Below are 22,427 nucleotides of genomic sequence, written 5' to 3'. Positions count from 1 at the left end.
AAAATTAAAGCTTCCTTTTCTTACCTTCAGTTTTAAGTATTTGTTATTTAGCTTGGTTCAGTTAGGGTTTGGTTTGGAATTTTTTTTGCAAAGCCTTTTCTTTCTGCAATTCAATCTGACTTTGCCATTTGTAACTCTGCACTGTAGGAAGAAACATTTTTTATCCAAAAATCCAATCCATTTTTTTTTTGTTTGTTTTGCAGAGAGCAGCAGCTGATTATTTTTTTCTTGTGATTCTTATTTAAAATTTTTCAGTTGTGTCAGTTTGAGTAAAAAGGACAAAGACTTTGATGGATAAAACAAGTTATCTTAATTGCACAGCTAGTGTTCTATTCCAATAAAATATGGCTAAATAAGAGGGAAACAAAGATTGCCGCGAAAACACTGATTTCTTTCATATGGAAACGGTAGTGATTATTATCTAGTTATTTTACATGACATGTCATCAAAACATCTCAGTTATTTCCCCCTGTACATGCTGGTGCCTGTGGTTTAGCTAGGCATTCATGAACATCAAACAGACCTTTTCCAATATTCCAGACTTGTCCCCACAGCCTTGGCATGGGGACCATGGTGGATGTGGCATTTCAAATTTTCATCATCATCACTTTACTTGGTGAAAGTGAAATTATTTACCTGAAACTAGCAATTTGGATTCTTTTTGCCTAAGCTAAGGGCATTTATTGTAACAGTAATATGATCCACTGGCCCATAGTCCAACAGCCTGTGTCTTGAAAATACCCAAAGTCATTGGGGATTCATTTTGTCTTTTTTTTTCTTCATAGGTAGTGAGTAAAACTCAGTGAGGTGTTTTTGTCTGCAAACAAATGCACACATAAACCCTCACAATGACAGCAAAGAAAAAAATGTCCCAAAATGCTGATGTCTGCTTGAAAAAACAGTGAAATTTGCTTTCATTGTAGAAGGAAAGGAGGAATTTGACTATAGGAATCATTCTGGAAACTTCCTTATCTCTGACCTCCTAAAATGAGGCTAAAATAAATTTTGTTAATAGGAACTATATATAATTGGTGGTTAAAAGTTCAAGGGACATGAAAACCACCAGCATAATATTTTGTTCTCCTGAAAGAGCACAGGAAAAAGGAGGAGCAAATTCAGGTTAAATCAATCATGTTTCAGAAGACATTATTATGATAACCAAGTCAGTTCTATTACAAAAGTATCTCAGAGATAGAGTTAACACTTAATGAAATGTGTAGGTGTCTTAGCCTGGGAGAAAGGTGGAGAAATAATTAGAGCTAATAGAATGAGATTGAAAACACAGTCAAAAAGTTACTTTCTAAGGAAAAAAAAGTTGCTTTCATAAGGAAAATGAGCAATCACACAAACAAATAAATCAAAATCCCAGGTAAAAATGTTGAAATTAAAGCTATTTCATGAACAATAAAATGATATAAAATAATATTTATTAAAGAAAAGAGAATAAGCTAAATGAACATGAGTTTACTCGCTATGTTAGGCAGAAATGTCTAATGTAAAGGGCTAAATTTCAAGCAGAAAGATGAGTTATTTAGTAATTGTCAAAAGGGTATAAAAACTAGGTAGGAAACATAACTGAGAAAAGGAAACTTTGCTCCACAACTTAACTAAAACTTCCTATCTATCTTTATACTAACCTTCTAAACATGGTGAAGAATTAACTTCTTCCTGCAGGAGAGTAGTGAAATGGATTAGGACCGAGAAAAAAAAAAATCTGGATTCTCAAGAACATGGGCTAGATGACCAAGGGTTTTTGGTCTTTAGCTTTTGAAGTTTTCTTGAAAAAATATATTTTCAATAAATTATCCTATATATATATATAGCATAATTTGTAATTTGGAAATAGTAAAAAATAGTAGTACATCTATCTGTAAATCTCTACAGAGAAGGTTGATCTGTAGTTTATTTTATTCTATTTTATGGTTATTGTAAAACTTCAAAGCAGGAAAGATGCATTTCACCATCCCAGAATTGTTTGCCACTTTATCCCAACAAATTGAGTTGTAAGTAATTTTCAGGTGGTTTCTCCGATAAGCTTAGGCAAGTGTAATTTCATGCAGTGCAATGCAGACTTACATTCCTATTGTGGAAGAAAGCTCATCAGTCTGTCTTCTTGGACATAAAGGCAAAACCCTTCAGAATTACTTAGTGTCAGTTATATTTTCTTTGCAGTGCAACATAACTCTTCCCCAGGAATGGAATATATCTTGTGTTTGTTTCCATTTTTGGCTAAGATCAACCAATGCGATTTTAACAAAGCTTTTATAAGCATTTAGAGAACTACATAGTTACAAATAGTGCCAATATTAATATCACAGTGAAGTAAATGCTCTGTTTAGCCAAAGAATTAAGTGAAAGGTTTTATATCTGTTTGTTTTTTGGTTTTGTGTTTGGTTTTTTGTTTTGTTTTGGTTTTTTTTTTTGTTTTTTGTTTTTTTGGTTTTTTTTTCTGGAGATTAGCATGGGTAACAGACAGTTTCAGCATCCACAATAGGACTTTCCAGGTTAGTTTGCCAGCCAGAACACCACTTAATGCAAAATGTGGTGGTGGTGTGAGGGACAGAAGTTGCTACCCTGCTTGTCTCACACTGGCCACCAAACAGCCATCAGATGGTCTGAGCAGCAGCCAGGATCCTGCAGTGATGTCTGCATGGAGAAAATGCTTTGCAGAACCAGGACCATAATATGGCCATTATTAGTTTGCCTTCCCACTGGAGACTGAAAATGAGATAGTATTTATTTTCTTACCCAAGCCCAAGATGTCAGTGCTGTTTGTAGGAAGATTTTGTTTGCTTCTTGTAAATCAAACAAGAATGAGAAAAAAAAGTTGATCACTGGATTAGTCTTTGAAATAGTCAAAGTTTGGTTAATTTTGTCAGGCTGATACTCCTCTTTTGTTAAGGAGGAATCAACTAAGACATACCAGTCTTTTGTAACTTATAAAAAAGGGAAAGAGAGAGGTCATTCCATATTATTTTCACATTGTTACCTTATTTTTAATTATTATAATACTCCCGATTTCACTTAATTACTTCATCTTTTATTCAGATTAAAATCTTCACTTTTAGAGGAAGGATAACAAAATCATAGAATTTCAGGGTAGAGGACAAGAATAAGAAATGATGGCAGAGGATTTTCATTTTATATTTCAATATTATTTTTTATTATTATGTGACATATATGAAGTCATATGCATTTATGTGAAGATTAATTGCTTTTCATCCAGTAGCTTTGTAAGACACAAGGGAAAAAAATGAGATTATGGATCAACCATTCTGCTTTTGTCCTCAAACTAATAATAACATCATGTTATGATGTATGTTGAGTAAGTTATCACAGATACTTCCAGTATTGAATTAAAATATTAAATTACAGTTTATGAAAACTGCATTAATATACAAGAAATACATGTTAAAAAAATTGAATTCTTTGAAGTTAAGAAAGTTGATTAGGTGGCTTATTTGTAAGAGGTATTGGCAGGAATGAGAAAATTCTAAAAAGGGTAGGGAAATCATTACAAGGTAAACACAGATAAATGAAGCTTGATATGAGACATTGTGGCATCAGAGGATGGATTCAAAATATGAAGAAAGCTATTTGCAATAATTTTGTCATGTGGGTTTAATTTCATTGTGCTCAGAAAAACTGTTTTCATACACTTCTTTTAGCTCTTTGAAGATAATTCTAGAAATGTTTGTAGATTAAGGCCTGGTGCCTAAAGGGCCCACTGCCATTTTAAAACATAAAGACGATTAATCTCCCTATGCCTCACTCCTAAAGCTTCTTATGTGCGTAACAGATGTGTGAAAACAGCAAGGAAGAGTAATCAAAAAGAGCATTTGGAAGTTTTGGTTCCACTGGAGAACCTGAGGAGGGCTTTTCACAGGAGATCCCCCTGGTTTCAGGGACTTGGGTGGGTGAGAGGGGTGGGGTTCTTTAATTTGGACAAAAAGAGAAGAGGTTCCAGACCCAAAGAGACAACTCCATAAGCCTGCATGCACTGCAGCCATACTACTCACCCCTACAAGTCTGGAACAATTTCACTTCTCTGAAACGACTTTTTACCTTCTTGTGACATACTACAACCATACTACTGTCATTGATCACTTACCCCCTATATATGCAATCACTTCCTCTACTGCTCTATTTCTCTCATTTTTCAGGGAATTTTTATGAAATTTGTGGCATCATAAATGGTTGTATCACTCAAAAATATTTTACCCATGTGCATTATAGTAGCCTGTTTTATATTACAGCTCATTGCACTCTAAAAGCATAAAAGCTTTCAAGGCTGTTGATTTTGCTAAAGCTGCATTTGCCTATTGCATTGGACACTGTACACTTACAGGACAAAACAGCAGAGAATAATTTAGACTAAAGTAGTCTTTCTCTAACTTTATGTGATACTTCTGTGAAGCGTTTTCTCAGTTGTCTAGGGGGGTTTCTATGTGTCATTCTTTGTTTTGATTTCCTTTTAAATGATAGTCCTATTTTGAATTCTATAGACCGGTCAATGTCTTTTCCAATGGATAAAAATTGCTCACTGGAAAATGTTGGTATTGTTAGTGTGTTTCCTGCTTTATTATACGAGATTGATGGTCTTAACTACAAATTTGGATTCCTAAGTTTAATTACCTAGATTTTACAAAGAGTAAGCAGTCTGTTCCATGCTACTTAGTAGGATTTGTTAGATGCCTGGTCAGTTTGAAATTAGTAGAAGACTCAACTTTGTTCCAAGTTCATAGTTATTTTGTTGGTTGTTTTTTAAACCTTGGTCTACATACCTATCTCAATTTTCACATAAAGTAGGAGTTGCAGTTTTAGGGGTAGCTTGTAATTTATCAACTGTTCCTCTTAACACCCACCTTGTCCTCATCATTTACAGATGATAATCAAAAAAGCACAAAAGTTGGCACCAAGTGTAAAGAAAATCAAATTTAAATTAAATAACACTAGAGGGGAATTGTTATCATGTCAGAGAAATCAAAGAAAATGGACCTGTAAAATGAGATGAACTAAATATATACAGTAGCACCCTCCAGACAAAGTGCAAAATTTGCAAATCCTTTTTCTCTTCTTTGAAATGTAAGGGTATTTCACTTCAACAAAGAGATGTGCCTTTTTATCTCCTTTATTAGGTGTCATATGCATTGTCTAATGTAAATGAAAAATTGTACCATGTGGGCTCAAAATCCCTTTTTCTTTCATGCACATGACACCTTCGCTTCTGAAATCTAATGCAAATAAATCATTATGTCAATGAAAACCAGTAATCTGCACCAAAAAAAAAAAAAAAAAAAAAAAAAAAAGAAGTGGTGGGGGTGGTGTGTAGGTGGTTAGAATGTACATCTTCCAGTACTCAGGCTCTATTCTCATTTGCCTCAAGAGGGACTTCTGCTTCAATTATTTAACTGCAGAGCTCTTTTTTACCAGCTTAGGTGAATTTCCAAATGGACCTGGCAGTCTGGCCCTTGAGGCCAGGTGATATCTTCCTCTCAAATTCACATGGGTCAGGATTTCATTCTTAGAACCTCTCTACTGCCACTGGTGGTTTACATCTTCTGAGAGTGAGAGTGTTCCTGTTACACCTGTACCATGCAAGCATTACCAGCAGGGTTGCAGTTCTCTTTCAAAACCTGCATCCCCTTCCGTTACAGCTGTTTTCTGTTCTGCACAGGATGCTTATGAGATGGAATTTTTAGTATGTGTGTATAGCATAACTGTTATGTTTAACAGCTTGGAAGATATTGCCATCGGATTCTAATACTTGGGATTCTAATTGCACTTGGGATTCTAATAATTCTAAGTGCAATTGTTGGATTGTACTTGAGATGCTAATACTTCTAGTCATCTGAAGTTCTGGGTAGATCAACTGTTAGGCATTTTTCTAATTCTTCTCTTAGCATTTCTCAATTATTTTTGCATTAGCTTCCAGGTTGCTTACCTCTAAATCAAGGAATATTACTGGATGTTGAACGTGTGATTTCAATCACGTCTTTTTTTATTATCCCGACCCAATGAAGACTGTCGCATCACCACTCTTACACTTAACTTCTATATATGTTCAACCTCAAACTTTCAGCAACAGGTCATGTTAAGCCTGGGGAGAGGGATTCAAATCTCAAAACAGTAGTCCGTTGACACCAGAGCAAACTGCTGACAATTCCACAGTGAGACCTCAGTCAGGGCAGATTGTTCTAAGCACAACTGGTTCACTGTCTGGGATCTCCCTAAGCACAAATAAAATATTGACTTGTATTAAGAACTAGCCTTTCTTTTTTTTTTTCTTTTTTTTTTTTTTTCTTCAGGTGTGAAAAGTCCAGGCTTATTGCTGATCTTATGTGAGCATGGCCATCAAAATTCATGCTATAAACCAGACACTGGCTGCTGCATACAAAGTGAGCCAGCTGTTCATTTGGGGCATTTTAGTGTCTCTTCAGTGTTTGCTGTAGGTATTCTGTCACAGGTTTGCAGCTTTTTTAAATCTGCTGTTGTGATGGATTGGCCTGCTTATACAGCTACTGTATTTGCTTCAGAGGGAAACCTCTCCCTAAATGGCTTCCAGGCACTGGAAACTGCATGTCAGCTTGTGGGAGGGCTCTGGCTCTCATAAAGGACCCCAGAGGTACAACTATTTCAGAACCTGATCTTCAGACCACAAGGAAAAAAGCATTGCAAGAAGGAGAGCTTATGAGACATTAGAAATAAGGCCCTTCCTTAATGTTTCCTGAAAAAAGTGCAGATTTACCCCATATTGTCTTCAGTAAGTAGTTCCGTTTTGTATCTGCAGAATAAGGATAATAGAGATAAGAATGTGAATTTTAAAATAGAGCTTATGAGGCATAAGTTGTTGTGCTCAATTTCACATAAATACTGAAATTAAAAATAAAAGCATGTTGCAAAAACTTTTAACTTCGACATGACAATCAGAAAGTTATTGTAGTGAAGTGTTTGTTGTTCTTCTTTTAAAAAATATTTTGTTAACTGCAAGTTTATAGCAGAAGAATTATTATATATTTAGAAAAGCTTGTTTGACATGAAATCTTTATTGTAAGCATAAATCTCTATAAAACAAAATTCAAACATCATAGCAGTTTCACAGGTTTTCCTATTATAGTTACCTTTTCTGCTTCTCATGGAGTTAGTGTATATATACAATGGGGAAATAGACTCTGACACCTATCAGTGGTAGAAGAAATGTGTTTAAAGGGCACAATAATAAGGATTCCTAATGAACTGAAGTAATACATTTGGTACAAGTGGCCTTTCTGCAAGTTTGTTGAATAGCAACACCGGCTGCCACACATGGCTGACTTCAAGAACAGTTCTAGGAGGGTTTGATTCATTGTTGTGACTTTATTAATACAAAATCATGAACCTGAATTAACCAACCAATTTAGATAAGACCATCTGTTGTCTAATAAGATGTGACTGTAATTTGAATAGTGGTTTTATAATAAGTGAATTACAGGATGAAGGACAAGCTGATATTAGCTTTGTCTCATTAGCTTACAGGAAAATAAAGGTAGTTAGTTTGCCACTGTGGAACATGAAATATTTTTTAAGTCTTAGTGCAGTTCTGTGTACAAGTATACCCCCCTGTCTGTATTTCTCTACCATACAATAACATCAAAACTAAAAAAATGGGATTCAATGCAACTTCTGGAATACTTTTGTGGAAATAAATCCATTTTGTTCTTGCTTGGTTCTTTGTGGTGCTACTGGATACCCTGACTGCTGTGAAGATGAAAATGCAGGCAATCTAGTTTATCAGTATTATGTCAATGTCATCTGGTTTTGCTTTATTTAGTTGCCCTGTCTGATCTATTGCAAGTCAGCTACATACTGAGAAAACCTGTCCTGTTCTGGATGTCTGGCAATGAGAAAATGGACAAAGCACATTGTAAAGCTGACTTGTCAACTCAAACTCTCCCTAAAGCTTTCTTATGTTTTTATATGGATGTCAGATAATACTGTAGAGTAGATTAAGCTTTACTACTCACCATTATGCTTTTATTGAACCTCTAAAACTGAATATTATAGAACCATTGTCCAGTTAAGTAACAAGGATAAACCTTTCCTTTAGTCATAAAACCCCAAGCATTAATCCATATGAATGAAGATTAAGACAGAAATAAGTGCAGATTTGTCTGTCATTGAATTTCTAAAAACAGAAGAATGTTGTGTATTTTGTATAGTTTCTGGTTGAGCTGTTGCTTCCTCTCGTGTCTGAGTGATCTTGAATCCAGGAAAGCAAAACATATAATTAGCAAGCAATATAGTATTAATTAGAAGGTTGTATTAAGTCACCAGACTGAGTGGTGCAGTCAGTGTGCTGGAGGGAAAGAATGCCATTCAGATGGACCTTGACAGGCTTGAGAACTTGTGAACTTCATGAAGTTCAATACAGCCAAGTTAAAGGTCCTGCACCTGGGTTGGGGCAATCCCAAGCACACATACTGGCTGGACAGAGAATGGATCAAGGACAGCCCTGCTGAGAAGAACACGGAGTGTTTGTGGATAAGATCAACATGAGCCAGCAATATGCATTCACAGCCCAGAAAGCCAAACACATTCTGGGCTGCATCAAAAAAATCAAATGAAAAACCTTCTCCTAATATCCAACCTAAACCTCCCCTAAGAGAGTTTTAACGCCATTTCCTGAGGTCCTGTCACTTCTCACCACAGACAAGAGATTAGCAGATTAAGGGAGGTGATTTTCACCCTCTACTCTGCTCCTGTGAGACCCCACCCAGAGTACTGCATCCAGTTTTGAGGGTCCTAACATAGGAAGGATGTGGACCTGCTCAAGCAAGTCCAGAGGAGGGCCAGGTAGATGATCACAGGGCTGGAGCACCTCCCATAGGAGAACAGGCTGAGAGTGTTGAGGTTGCTCACTCTAGAGAAGAGAAGGGTCCAAGAGAGCTTAGGGCAGCCTTCCAGTACTGATAAGGGACTTGCAGAAAAGCTGGAAAGGGCTTTTTTTCCAGCGGCTTGTTATAGCACAAGGAAATTGACTTTAAACTGAAAAGGGATAGGTTTAGATTACACCTAAGGAAGAACTGTGGGGTGCTGAGTCACTAGAACAGAGAGCTTGCCAGAGAACTTCTGGGTGCCGCATCACTGAAAGTGTTCAAGGCAAACCTGGATGGGGCTTTAAACAACCCAGTGTAGTGGAAGGTGTCCTGCCCTTGCCAGGGAGTTTAGAAATAGATGATCCCATCCCTCCATGAAAAAAAACTCATGAGCTCCTTGATATGGATATTATGATGTGAAAAATTACATCAGCAGTTTTTGCACTTCCATGTTTCACAACACGTAGATACGGGAACATAAAAGAGCAATTAAATACAAAGGTCTCCAATTTGTCTTTGCTCTGTTCTGTTGGTGCTGCCTTCAGAGTCTGAATGCTGAGCTTCAGGAACAATGCTGAGTCTGAGCACTAAGGCACCTTTCTGGTAGTCAGCTGGCTATGCCATTGCTTAGTCAAAGACAGAAAACAATCCAGTATCTGAGACAACAGTTCTGGGACCAAGCTAAAGGTGAGCTGTAACATGCAGAATAAGACCCTCCTTGGATATCGGAACAAGGCAGCAAGGGCACACTGAGCTTCAAAAGCCAGAGTGCTTTTAATCCTCCAGGAAAGCAAAGAATCTGAAACTGATTCATTTTATGAAAAGATCCAGTTATTGTATTGACTTTTTCAGAGAGGGCGGACAATGAGTTTTCTGTACAGTTTAATGAAGAATCACCAGAGAAGAAATTGCATAATATGAAATCTTTAGACAAGATTGAAAGAGCACATTTTGTATTTCCAGAATGGTAAAGATTCATTGCAGCTTCACATTTCCTAACAAACCCTGTAGTGAAAACGATGTCTCTCCATAAATCCTACTGTATCATTTGGACAGAAAACTGCTTTATGTTCACATTCATATGGTTTTAAAGCTATAAAATAGTATCCACAACATTTTCTGAAGCATTTCATTTTTTAGTAAATCTGTAAAGAGTTGTAAGGAGTGGGAAGCCTTTTGTATTTGAAAGAGCAGAAAGTCTCAGGCAGCAAATACAATCTAAGCAAAAGGAAAATGTATTGCAGGTGCTGATCGTTGACTTGGAGAAGATCAGAAGGTTCTTTGCAGATGAAAAAAAATACACATCACCAGCAGGGCCACACATTTGAAAGTAATATTGCAGCATGTTAGTCATGTTCAGTTTATTTTCTCTGTGTCTCTGTATGTTTTTTTCTTAATAGTACTTTTTTGGATTTATGACTGAAATCAAAATGCAGTATTTAATTCCAAGGAATATGTATGCAAGGCTTAAAGGAAAAAGAAATTGTTTTCCAGCAAAAAAGCTCAGATAAGTTAAACATGTAAAAGTTTCATTTAATTGTTTTATGTGAAAGACACTTTTGGGCAAGGCTTGTTACATCTGTTGCACCTTTTAAAATGGAATATCATGTCTTGTATATGTGAATTCTGTTGAATACCATTAATCCTAGGAAGCAGCCATTGAAGCCTTTGGAAAGGGGAAGGTAAAAAAAGCTTCTATTTTAAAGGGAAGGTTATAGTCGAGGTTAATTCAGGGTGTCATGAAAGTGCGGCTGTGACAAGATTTAGTGACAATGTAAGGCCACATTAATGCAAGATCAGTGGCCTGACTATTGATTCTTATCATGGGATCCTGCTGAAATGAAGTCATTATTTAATTATACTTTTACTTACTCTATAAATGATTCCCAGAATAGACTGCACTTGATTTTGATATCTGCAGCTCCATATTCACTTTTCCTTTGTGCCCATAAATAAGTAGAGAATGAATTATAAGCACTCCACAAAATTTTCATTTATTGTACTTCACATGCTGTCACATTTTCCTAGTGTTTAGATTCTTCCATTCAGAATAGATTGTGATATCAAATAATTCTGGGTACAGAAGCCTCTGAAGATTGTGAAACCAACATTTTCTAGATTTAATTTAAGAAATCAGTATTTGAATGGTTTTCCTTTTCTTCTTGAGTGATTTAAAATACTTTCTTTTACTATCTCTTGAAGTAGACTAAACTTACTGTTCATACTAAAAGAAGTAACTTAACTGGGACCTAGAAGAAGCTACTAAGTGCTTCATTGGGACTTAAGATATAACAGCAAGGACTTTGCTATAGAAATAAATATGGGGAAGCTCAAGCACCTACAAAATATCAGCAACATTTACTGAACAGTCAAAACTGTATTGTTTCCCTATTTTATATTATCAATTATCCATATCAAATATTTATATTTGATTCTCTTGATTCTGAATCAGATCTGTTTGGCAAATTTGTGACTAATAAAAACTTGTAATTACTTTGGGTGTAATTTGTCTTGTGGACAAAGCCCCACATTTTTATCAAATTACACAGATTTGAAGACCCAACAATTGAGAAAAATAATTGCAGTGGTTCTGTGTTAATAGTTGGACTCTTATAAATTTTTTCCAACCTTATGATGCCATGAAAATGTGACTGGTTGTCATTGTAATGCTACTGTTTGAAAAGCAGCATGTAAAAATGGGCAGAATTCACATTTTAAATGCTGGATTATATTTGTCATTTGTAGAACATGGAAGTATCTACTTCTGTGCTTGTCTAATGCAGCGAGAACACAGCCTTGCTCAGAAAAAGAATCTTAAATAAATAGTAATTTTATCGAGGAAAAACATCTCAGCTCAGTGGAATAAAGTTTCATTAAAAGTTGGCAAGGGATTTAGAATCATAGAATATTAAGTCAAAAGTGACCCACAAGGACACAGCTTGTGGTCTTACATAGGACCACCCGAGGAATTACAAGATGTGCCTGAGAGCATTGTCCAAACACTTCTTGAGCTCTGTCAGGCTGGTGCTGTGGCCACTGCCCTGGGGAGCCTGTTCCAGTGCCCAACCATCCTCTGGGGGAAGATCCTTTTTCTAATATCCAGCCTAAACCTCCCCTGACACAACTCCAGGCCATTCCCTCAGTCCTGTCCCTGTTCACCCCAGAGAAGAGATCAGTGTCTGCCCTTTCTCTTCCCCTCATGAGGATGTTGTAACTGCAATGGGGTCTCCCCCCAGTCTCCTCTTCCCCAGCCTGAACAGACTAAGTGACCTCAGCCGCTCCTCATATGGCTTCCCCTCTAGATCCTTCACCGCCTTTGTGACACCTCCTTTGGACATCCTCTAATAGCTCTATATATTTATTTTATCGTGGTGCCCAAAACTGCATGCAGGATTTGAGGAGAGGCTGCAGCAACTAATACTACAGCAGAACAGTCTCTTCCCTTGACCAACTGGTAATTCCAATTAATCAGATAAAGGGAGTAAAATTAACTTTTTTAGTTTTGATAAAAGCAATGAGTAAAATCAATCTGCAGAATTTAATCTGCTTTTCATTGTATCCCACCATATTTACAAAAGCTTCATCTCCACAAGTCCTTTTTTGTTTTGTACACTGTATTTTTTTCTTTTTAAATAAAATAATATAAACCCAGATCTTTTACAGAGCATAAAAAATAAATATGTAATGAAACAAACCCATCTTCTGCAAGACTGTACTGTACTCTAAGATATCTAACTCTTACTTAGCTCATATTATGGACTTTTCTACTTGGAACATTATTCTCATTTTAAAACTTCTCTTATGAGAGAAAAAGAGGAAAATCAACTTCTTAGATGAGTAAGTAATTAAATAGCTTCCTTTAATAACCATCTCCAGTTATCACTTGGTTTTTAGGCATTCAAAAAATAAACATATTAAATGCGGCGCATAAAGGGTTTCCTTGCTCACATGCTTGCTCATAGCATGTGATTAGCCATTAAATGATAATATAGCAAGATCCTTATGTTAAAACCCATAATACTGAAGCAATTTCTTTTCTCTCTTGTGCACCTATGTCTATAAGTAATAGTGTTAAAATTTTCACAATTTCAACTACTACAGCGGGAATATATACTTTTCAATTGAAGTGATAATATGGAAGGTATTTTGTTAATGCTTTTCCTCTGAATAAAGAAATCCAGCTATAGTGAAATTCTTTCTGGTTCAGCTTGTCTTTCAGTGCCCTTGACAACTGTAGGGTGAGAGAGAGAAGGTGAAAGAGAGGCTGATTCCTGTGCTTCAGGATTTCAGTACTGGCTAAGTGTGTTTTCTTTCATCATTTTTTTTCATTTCTTTAGCTTTTTCTCATCGTTATAGGTGCCCAGCAGTATTTTTATTCCATCTCTAGCAGAAGCAATATCATGATCTCACCATTATGTAAGTCTGTCCACACAGCCAGTCAGGAGTCTTATGGATATGACAAGATATAGGAATGGGAACGAGATATGTGGGTTGTAAAGGGCTGATTATAGTTAGAACACACTTCCTGGAGTCATCTTGTACAAAGGAGCATTTCTGCAACATTATTTTGTACATTTTTGTCCAATGTTATTTGCCAAAGCTGTCTTTTTAAAGCAGTGCTGATTTCACAGTGGTATTCCTCTTGTCTTCTTCACTCAAGGTGAATAATATTGCTGCACTGAGGACAATTCTCCCATCTTGTGAAATACCTTTGCGTTTTGCACACGACAGAATTTCCTTACTTTTAAAAGGTTTGGAAAGAGGTTGTGGTAGAGTAGCTGACAGTTCATCCATACCGGAGATGATAAGGATGAGACATGATTCTGTAGGCATTATAAATGGATATCTGGCACTGAGAGTGCCTTTATGGTTTGAGAGTGTTTATCCCTGTGGTTCTGGAAACCAGACCACTAGGTGGATTATACTGCTGTACATAAATTGTATTCCAGCATGTTTAATAAATCAGGTGGCTTAATCAAATAAAGACAAATGGCAATGGAATAACTTAAATACAAATTTACTGCCAGGTAGCCATTAAAAAGCATTAGATATATTTTCCTTTTACTGGGTTTTCTGACTTAGCCAGCAATAAATTCAGTCATTTTTCACTTAGAGACATGGGTCAAATTGCCATTCAGTCCAATCTATGTGGTCTTTTGAGGATCAAGATAAATGCTTTTTTCATCCAGCAAGGACTGACATCTTATTTTACAAGCTTTAGAGCTTCTTTCACTTTCTTAAAGGAGAAATTGGTGTGCTGAGGGAGAAATACAAAAATCCTTTCCTTGGTCTAGTTGCAGGTGTGTTAAGGACTAGTGCAGTCAACAGTACAGTCAAGACTGCCCTATTTATTTTTTTTTTAGAAAGACGGTGAGAAAGACTTTAGAAAGTCAATTGGGAAGAATGACACCAGCAGGGACAAGGGCAGTCCCAGGTACAAACCTTCCCCCTTTTGCACTGTGTGTCAGGCTGAGATTTCAGGAGTTCTCCATAGCATAGCGTAGTACACTTGAAGGCTGGTATTGTGGCCATTGACTGCTTCATCAGAGGATCTGTGGAAGCATGACAGATCCAGAGTCCACCTCAAAAAAGATGAAAGAACACAGGGTGATTTAATGCCCAGATATCACATCCTGACACGCAGTCATGATGCGACAACAATAGCTGGAAGCACTGCACTTTTGGGTTGACGCATGGAGTGGATGCAGAAAATGATTACTCCTTCCCATGTCTTCCAAATCCATTTAGGATAAAATCTTTAAGCTGAGGCTGTATCAGATAATAAAGTGATAAGAAAAGATGATGCACTTGATCTTAGCCAACAGCTGGGAAGTGTGCATCTGGGACAGGAGCTTCAGTGCATACTGCAGAGCACTTCTGCCTACTAAGGATGATATAGGATCAGCACTTCCAAGGGCTGTTGACAGATCTAAAAGATGACACATAAAAGAATTATTTCTTCACCTGAGAAAGTAAAAACTGTAAATCAATACAATTACAGTAGCTCATAGAGATAAGTGAAATTTCTGGGGTTTAAATTACTCTGGCAAAATTTCTGATCAAAAAAAAATAATTTTAGGCTGTATTGTTTACATCCTTAATATCTTTTATTTTTCTCATTTATAAATCTGCTGCCTCTTAGATACTAGTCAGTCCTATGCAAAATGAATTTTCTTGCTCAGTTTTGGATAAAGGAAAAAGTAATCTGAATAACATCTTACCTGCTGAGAATTTATGAGGAACAATATATTAAAAATATTTCCATATGGTTGTAGAAGCTATTTCTGGGTTGTACATCAACTTAAAATTCCGGGTAGGTTAAATGAAGATTTAATAGCAAATTTCACATACAGTCTATCTCTAAATAAAAGAAAAAGTAAATCTGATTGTCAGATATATTTTAACAGATTAGGTTTGATCTGCTTCCTGCAGGCATGAACAAATAACCAGCTTAAACTTGACAAATTGTCTTTTATTTGGTACTTGCTTCTTTCAAGCCAATGCTACAATGTCCTTATTTTCCACTGGAATTATTTCCCAAAAACTACAGTAGTACCTAAAGGATATTATTATAATACTAGGTATCATAAAAGCAATTTGCTGCTGTAGTTCACCCTTCTGCTATTGGGAAAAGGCAATGTGTCTAATTTTAGGTTTTCATACATGATTTCAGGTTTTCTTATGTTTATGTGGATCTGAGTGTGGAGAAGGAAGAAAGTTGAATCTTTTACACAGGACTAGTTTGTTTTAATATGTAAAACATTCTCTGGGAAATTATATACTTGTCTTCATATCACGTAGTCATCTAGTGCTAGTACTTTGGACTGTGTTTTTCTTTAGTGTACAACTCAGAGACAAAATGCTGAGAAGAATCCTTTTTCATAGAAACATTTATTCCCCTAACTATTCTTGTTTTAATCACCTCCCTACGTTTCTGTTGTAGTATCTTGGAAGTAGGACACACAGACACTAGCGAGGATCCCTCTGTTTTTATGTTTTGTGTCTATAGGTATGGAGTTAGGAGGAAGGGATTAAAAGGGAAATAAAAGAAAATAAAATTATGAGATGAAGATTTACTCTCAGCTATGCAGTTCTAAAAACTGCAAGTGCGATACTCAACAGAAATGTGAGCACACATCCCATAAGCGGTCATTCCAGACCATAGTCATCATCCCAAGGTGCACTCGAGCATCTGTTAAATATTTTATATATGGTACTTATATTTACAAATAGTTCTCTGAAAACCTAACAAGAGTATCAGAAAGACCATAAAGGAGGAAATGTTGACATGGAGCTGCAGGGTGATCTCACATGACTTGGGCCCATGTAATGCAGTGGGCATTTATGGATCCTATAAATAGATGGTGAACTATTTTTAAAGTATCACTCTGCTTCTGTGCTACACTGAATATATTACCAAGACTTTATTGTTGATTTTTGGAACCTAGCAATGTATCTGACTAGATCCTTCCTGGGATACTTCAAGATCTGACATCCTTCTTCCCTTTAGAACTCAAGGAAATAGTTAAATATGTTTCCTTTCAATCTCTGTACTTGCATATGATTCACACAGAATTTGTTTTACTGTCCTGTCTGTTGTGGTCCATCTTGTGCTTAATTCCCATTATGACATTAAAAAGCAAAATATTATATTCTATTGTGTTCCAAAAAATTAACATCTTCCTTTGTACTGGGCTTCAGGGTCTTCAGAAAACAGTCCCTCTTTAAAACAGGCTTCACATTCCTTAGTGCTTTTATGACTGTGTTTTGTACCTAACCTGTCTCTGACACAGTGTGACCAGCTTATTGGGAATACTCAGAGTGAATCTTTTGTTTCAAAGCTCAGCACTCCTTATTTGGTCTTTTGATTTTCATGGAGAAGGACCAAAAACACGAGCAACTTGAAAAATCTTGTTTGATTTCTATGAATATTCCTTAGCCTTTTTTCCCCATAGCCCAAAGCTAATAATGAAATGTTACTATTTGAATTTACCTGAAAAATGCTCAGTATAGGAATATGATGAGGCTTAACAAGTAGGTAAAACCATCAAACTTGGACTTTCCTGCTTCATTACTCTTACAATTTTATTTCTTTCTCTAGTAAAAATACCCTCCTTTGAGTACTGATCTACCCAGTTCCTGCCTTTTGTCACTGTGAATATGCAGCCCAGACAATTCACCAATTACACAGGAAAACAGCTGTAAGGAATCTACATATCTTTACTTGCTCTTTCTAGGAGATTGCCATTGTCAACTAATTCTGATAATGATCACATTACTATTTAGTGACCAACTTATTATAAACTTTAAAGTGTCTTTTGCATCTTGACTCCATGTTTCTTAGTGCAAGTTGGGTCAATCTGTTGTCACTTGTCACCTCGAATTATTGCATAACTTATCATCAACCAAGACTGCCAATATTATGTATGCATTTATTTCTTTCTCATGAGTGTGTTGTTGCTGACATTGCACAAATAAGACATCCCACAGCCCTTTCCATCACTCTGATTCATGCCCTTTTTCAGTCAGTGAAACAATTCACGCATCAGTAGACAGTGAAGGAGAGGTGCTTGTGAGTACTTGTGAGTGATCAGAGCAGTTTTGCCAAGCTCTTTCTCTCTCTTAGAGAACTGCTTTTCTTCTCAGGTGCTTTTTTGGTTGGCATGGTGAATCATAGACAATCAGCAAGAATGCTCTCAGGTATATAGTCTGCATTTCAAACTTCGTGGGTGTTGCAAGTAGGATGACTTTGACCATTCTTCACATCACTTTCTTATCCAGATACTGCTGCACAAAACATCTAAGTGCACGATTTGATCATTATCTCCTGCTGTGACAGTTCTCTTTCTCTCAGAGTTTTTCCTTCTGCTTATCTGGGGGTTTGATTTCCAGATTATCAAGGACTTCCCTTTCTATTTATGATTTGTACCTGGGCAATACTTAACCTACTTCTTTACAGCAGTTTTTTTTTTTTTCTTCGCAGGGAGCATGAGTCTGAAAGAAATGAGAACACTTTTAAGTGAGAGGCAGTTTAGACTTTTTGCTCTGAGAAGAAAGCAGAGTAGCTACTTTCTATTAAGAGAGTGTCTTAATGTTTACATTCCAGAAGAAATGATGGAGTTTGAAAGCCTAACAGCTGTGAGATTCCTTCTTTGTTTCTGTGTACTGGAAAATTTTTCATCCTCTGGGAGTGGATGGAAGAAATTATTTCAGAGATTTTTCACCTTAGTTCTGTCCTCGAAATTCCAGGAAAGTAACAGATGGAATCTGTACCTCAAATTCTGTTTAATGTGGGATTACTCTAAAAACAGATGAGAAAGATAAATATTCTTCCACAAAATTTGCAGGGCAGATTTTTCAGCTCAGTGATATCTCATGGGATGTAAATCCTTGTATCCTGAGTATTTTCTCAGCTTGCATGTTTGTAAGTCAAATAAATTTTCACTTCCACCAAGTTTGTTTGAATTTAATTATGTTTCTGACAGGTAAAACAGGATTTAAGAACATTTCAATATTTATATCTGAATGTTCAAACATTTTATTTTGTAAAAAAATTTCTTTAAAGTGTCACTCAGAAGTGAATCAAGAGATTAAAAAATAAGCTTTACACAAAATATCTTGTGACTGCTGCTTTTCAAGTGCTTTTCTAAATTTAGATTTTCTGTGTTCAGATCATCTGATAAGTAATTTTCCTAGTTTCCTAAAAATAGGGGAGGCTATTCTTTTTCTCTGTAAATAGAGCTTCAGTCTCACCCAAGTAAACATCTGAACATTTTGTCCTTGTCTTTTTTTGCTCTTGACTTCTGTAGGGAAATTGTGAAATTCCACAACTAACCTCTCCAACAGCTATTTATTATTTGATGTTCAGCCTCCTGCTCTAATCTCTTAAAGACTTCCAGCCATTATTTTCATATGGCCACTTTCACAATTACCTGTTGTGATAACTTAGGCAAATTATAGATAAGAGTGATGCCCATAGGTAGTGTTCAAAAATTTTGATGCTTAACTTTTAGGGATTTATATGCTTAAATTACTTTATAAATGGCTTGTAATATTTCATGGTTTCTCATCTGCTAGATAGAGGGACAATATTAGTACACCTTCCAGAATTATATACATACTGGAACAGAACTGAGATGATGAAATAAGTAAGAAAAATGCCTCAAGTTTTAATAAGCATTAGAAAGAAAGGTAGTTGCCATGTTTCTCATAATTTCAAAGTCATGGATACTGGAAAAGGACATCTCAGTTGGACAAGAACAATGGCTAAAATTTCCTCTTCTTTCTTAGTGCTACATGGTTTGTTATCAGATAGTAAATGTGTCATCTTTTTGGTTACACTATAAAACTTCTGTAGGGTTCAACCATATTGCCCTAATTTTTTTCTAATTATTTAATGAACATCTTGTACTATGCATTATACATTTGCTAGTAAAATATTTTCTGGGATATTAATATATTAAAATTAAAATGATAATATTTTGTCACATCATATTAATGAGATATACTATCCCAGGATTGTGGGAATCTTGCAGCTGCTTAAAGGGACATAGTTTTTTATTTTCAGTTTGATATAATTCAAGCACAAAGTCACAGGCACCAGTACAAAGCTGTATTACTTAAACCAGCTCTTCTAGCTTTCAGTCAACTGGGATTAAATTGTTAAAAGGATAGCTATTTTTGTCTTTAGGAGGTTAGTATTCGACTAAACTTTTGGTTGATATAAGCAAATATTCTCAAATTTACCTTCTACACCATAAATTCCTAAGTATGGCTGATGCAATACTTCTATTTTTATATCAGATTGTGGTATAAAAGCAGTGAACTGAGGTCTTAGCTTCTATAAGCCAGTCTGAAGCAATGAGAAGTTCTTCAATAAAGCATTCAAAATCTTATTATTATTTCTATGTAGTTATAATTGGATACATACAGACATAATTTCAGCTGAAATCCACTGAAAAGAACTTTCTTGATACCTTGACTATTAAATTAAATGAGCAATAACACAGTGTTCATGAAAACAGCCAAAATATGGAAAAAAAGAAAATTTAATTACTTGGATCCAACAGTGAGCAGATCTTCTCTGAAGAAAAGAAAGAGCAAAAAGAACAAAACCATCATTACCAGCTAAGCTTTACCTGCTTTTCCCAGTAAAAAAAAAAAAAAAAAAAAACAATCAACAAAAAAAAATCAATAGGGAGTAATTGTAACATGTGGAGAAAATCATGTCAAAGGTATATGGCAAAAAAATAGTCACTGATTGCACTGAAGTTTAGTCATTGTCCTGAAGTTAATTAAAGATGAACTTAAAGGAAAAAATCTTAGGATGTATGATCCAAAGGTTTCTAATAATCTTGTGTGCCCTATAAAGTGTGCTTTGTGATACATCTCAGTCTGATCCTGGTTACATCATTGTTATGATGGGTGGTCAGAAATTACGGGTCTTGTGCTTAGGAGAAATTTCCTCAGTACGAGCACATTGAATGCAATTCTTAATTAAAGATTTTTTCTTCTTCCTTTTCTTCTGAAATCACAAGCATGAACAACTAATCCTTATATCCCCTTTGATCTTTAAATAGACTATTTGATAAGAATGCTAGAATTAAACTGTGGTGGATTTTGGGACAGGAATCCCTAGAATTGTACCATGGAGTTCTCTACAGACTAACTTTCTGGTAAAAGAATGTAGGGAGACTTCTTGAAGTTAGTCAAGACATTCTAATGTATGCAAGTTAAAACCCTGACCTGGCCACATAGATAAAACATGTTATTGTGCAAGGAAAGTGAAGGGCCTAGAGGAGAAGCCATATGAGGAGCTGCTGAGGTCACTTGCTCTGTTCGGTCTGGAGGAGACTGGGGGGAGACCCCATTGCCGTTACAACTTCCTCATGAGGGGAAGAGAAAGGGCAGACACTGATCTCTTCTCTGGGGTGAACAGGGACAGGACTGAGGGAATGGCCTGGAGTTGTGTCAGGGGAGTTTTAGGCTGGATATTAGAAAAAGGCAAAAGGTTCTTCCCCCAGAGAGTGGTTGGGCACTGGAACAGGCTCCCCAGGGCAGTGGTCACAGCACCAGCCTGACAGAGCTCAAGAAGTATTTGGACAATGCTCTCAGGCACATGATATGTTTCGGGTGGTCCTGTGGAGGGCCAGGAGTTGGATTCAATGATCCTGATAGTTCCTTTCCAACTCAACATGTTCTATGATTCTGTGACTCTAGTCCTATGTAAACTCTTGAGATAATTAGGCCATGAATAAAATAATGCTTGGGAAACATATTCATTTTTCTATCATTAAGTAGATGGACTGCACAGAGATCCAAAAATAATTTAATTATGTCAGTACCTCAATTTCTCAGACAGTGTGCACCATTCCTTTGCCAGGCATACATCAGCTTGCCGAGTGGAAAGCTGGATGATTTAGCCAACACTAAGTGTTAAAGACAGTGATTCCTTTCAAAATTCTTTCCACTTATGGACCATTTACATGGGATTGCAGGAATACATCTCACCCTCATTTTGAACACCAAATGGGAAAGACGTAGAAATTTCCAGTTTTATTCCAGCAGCTTGAATGTAAATGCATTTGTTAAGCTTGTGAAGAATAAAATCTAATCCTCTTCTTCTTCTATGCACTGTTCTAGAGGCATTTTTAAAGAGTACCTATTTCAGTGGCCAATTGGCTAGATTGGCTGGTTCCTCCCAGCAGTTTCCCCTACAAGGTCTTCATGCTAAGGAGTGACTCTGTGGTTTTAAATGGGAGGAGTTCCTTTAGGTGCACAGGAAACATAGGAAGTGTGTGTGTTCCCTGATGTGATCTCAGCAGTGATTAATTTTGCTCATATTTGGCAAATTTTATTTTATGCCAAGAAATAACAGGGTTTGGACCTAAGTATGGTGTATGAACTTACTCTGTGAGTTTAGGTACATTCAATATAACTTTAGAAGAACGGCCCTACCTTATAAACAGACACGGTAAACCAGCTGCTTTGGTAAGAAATCTCCTATAAATAAAAGAGAAACCTTCTAAAGGTGACCAGTTTTTTAATAAGTTTCTTTGATTTTTTGTATCAGAAAAAAAGATTTGTGGTTGTATACTTGATAAATCCAAGGATTTTGATTATAAAAACAGGTCAAATACATCACAAAGCAGTCTGCAAATGAAGTCTTACAGGAGAGTAAAATTTCCTGGCTTTTACCCAAATAAGCTCTCTCTTCAATTATTTATATTTGCAAGTTCACCATTGCAAAATCTGTCTTCTAGATGAAATAATATTCCTCCTAGACTTTCTGAAGAAGGAAAACAAGTGTTCAGTAATGAAGCCCTTAAGAATATTGCTTTTGGGGGGTTTTGCATGTATGCAAAAACATGCATTTGGGTAAAGCTGAAGCTGCCAGAAAATCGTACAAAATGCAGTAATGTAACATGTCCTGAAGCTACTAGGCTCAATCAAAGCTCAGAAAGGCACTTTTCTGATGTGCTTTATTCCACGTACACTTACGTTAAAATGAAGCTGTCCTAGTCAGTCAGGGAGACAGCATGCTGTAGTTAATGACTCCTCTATAGCAGTTTC

General features: G+C 36.2%; 1 protein-coding gene and 1 non-coding gene across 2 annotated transcripts in view; one reads left to right on the top strand and one right to left on the bottom strand.

Annotated features, from left to right (window-relative positions):
• The window catches only part of GPC6 (glypican 6), a 719,055-nt gene that overhangs the window by 496,653 nt on the left and 199,975 nt on the right, over nt 1-22,427 (top strand). The window lies entirely within an intron of this gene.
• LOC128784864 (U2 spliceosomal RNA) lies at nt 14,500-14,692 on the bottom strand. The gene has a single exon (XR_008429665.1). It is a non-coding gene; the product is annotated as a U2 spliceosomal RNA (small nuclear RNA).

The sequence above is a fragment of the Vidua chalybeata genome, chromosome 2, assembly GCF_026979565.1.
Source record: "Vidua chalybeata isolate OUT-0048 chromosome 2, bVidCha1 merged haplotype, whole genome shotgun sequence".
NCBI classification, from domain to species: Eukaryota; Metazoa; Chordata; class Aves; order Passeriformes; family Viduidae; genus Vidua; species Vidua chalybeata.
This window is presented reverse-complemented; position numbering and strand designations above follow the sequence as displayed.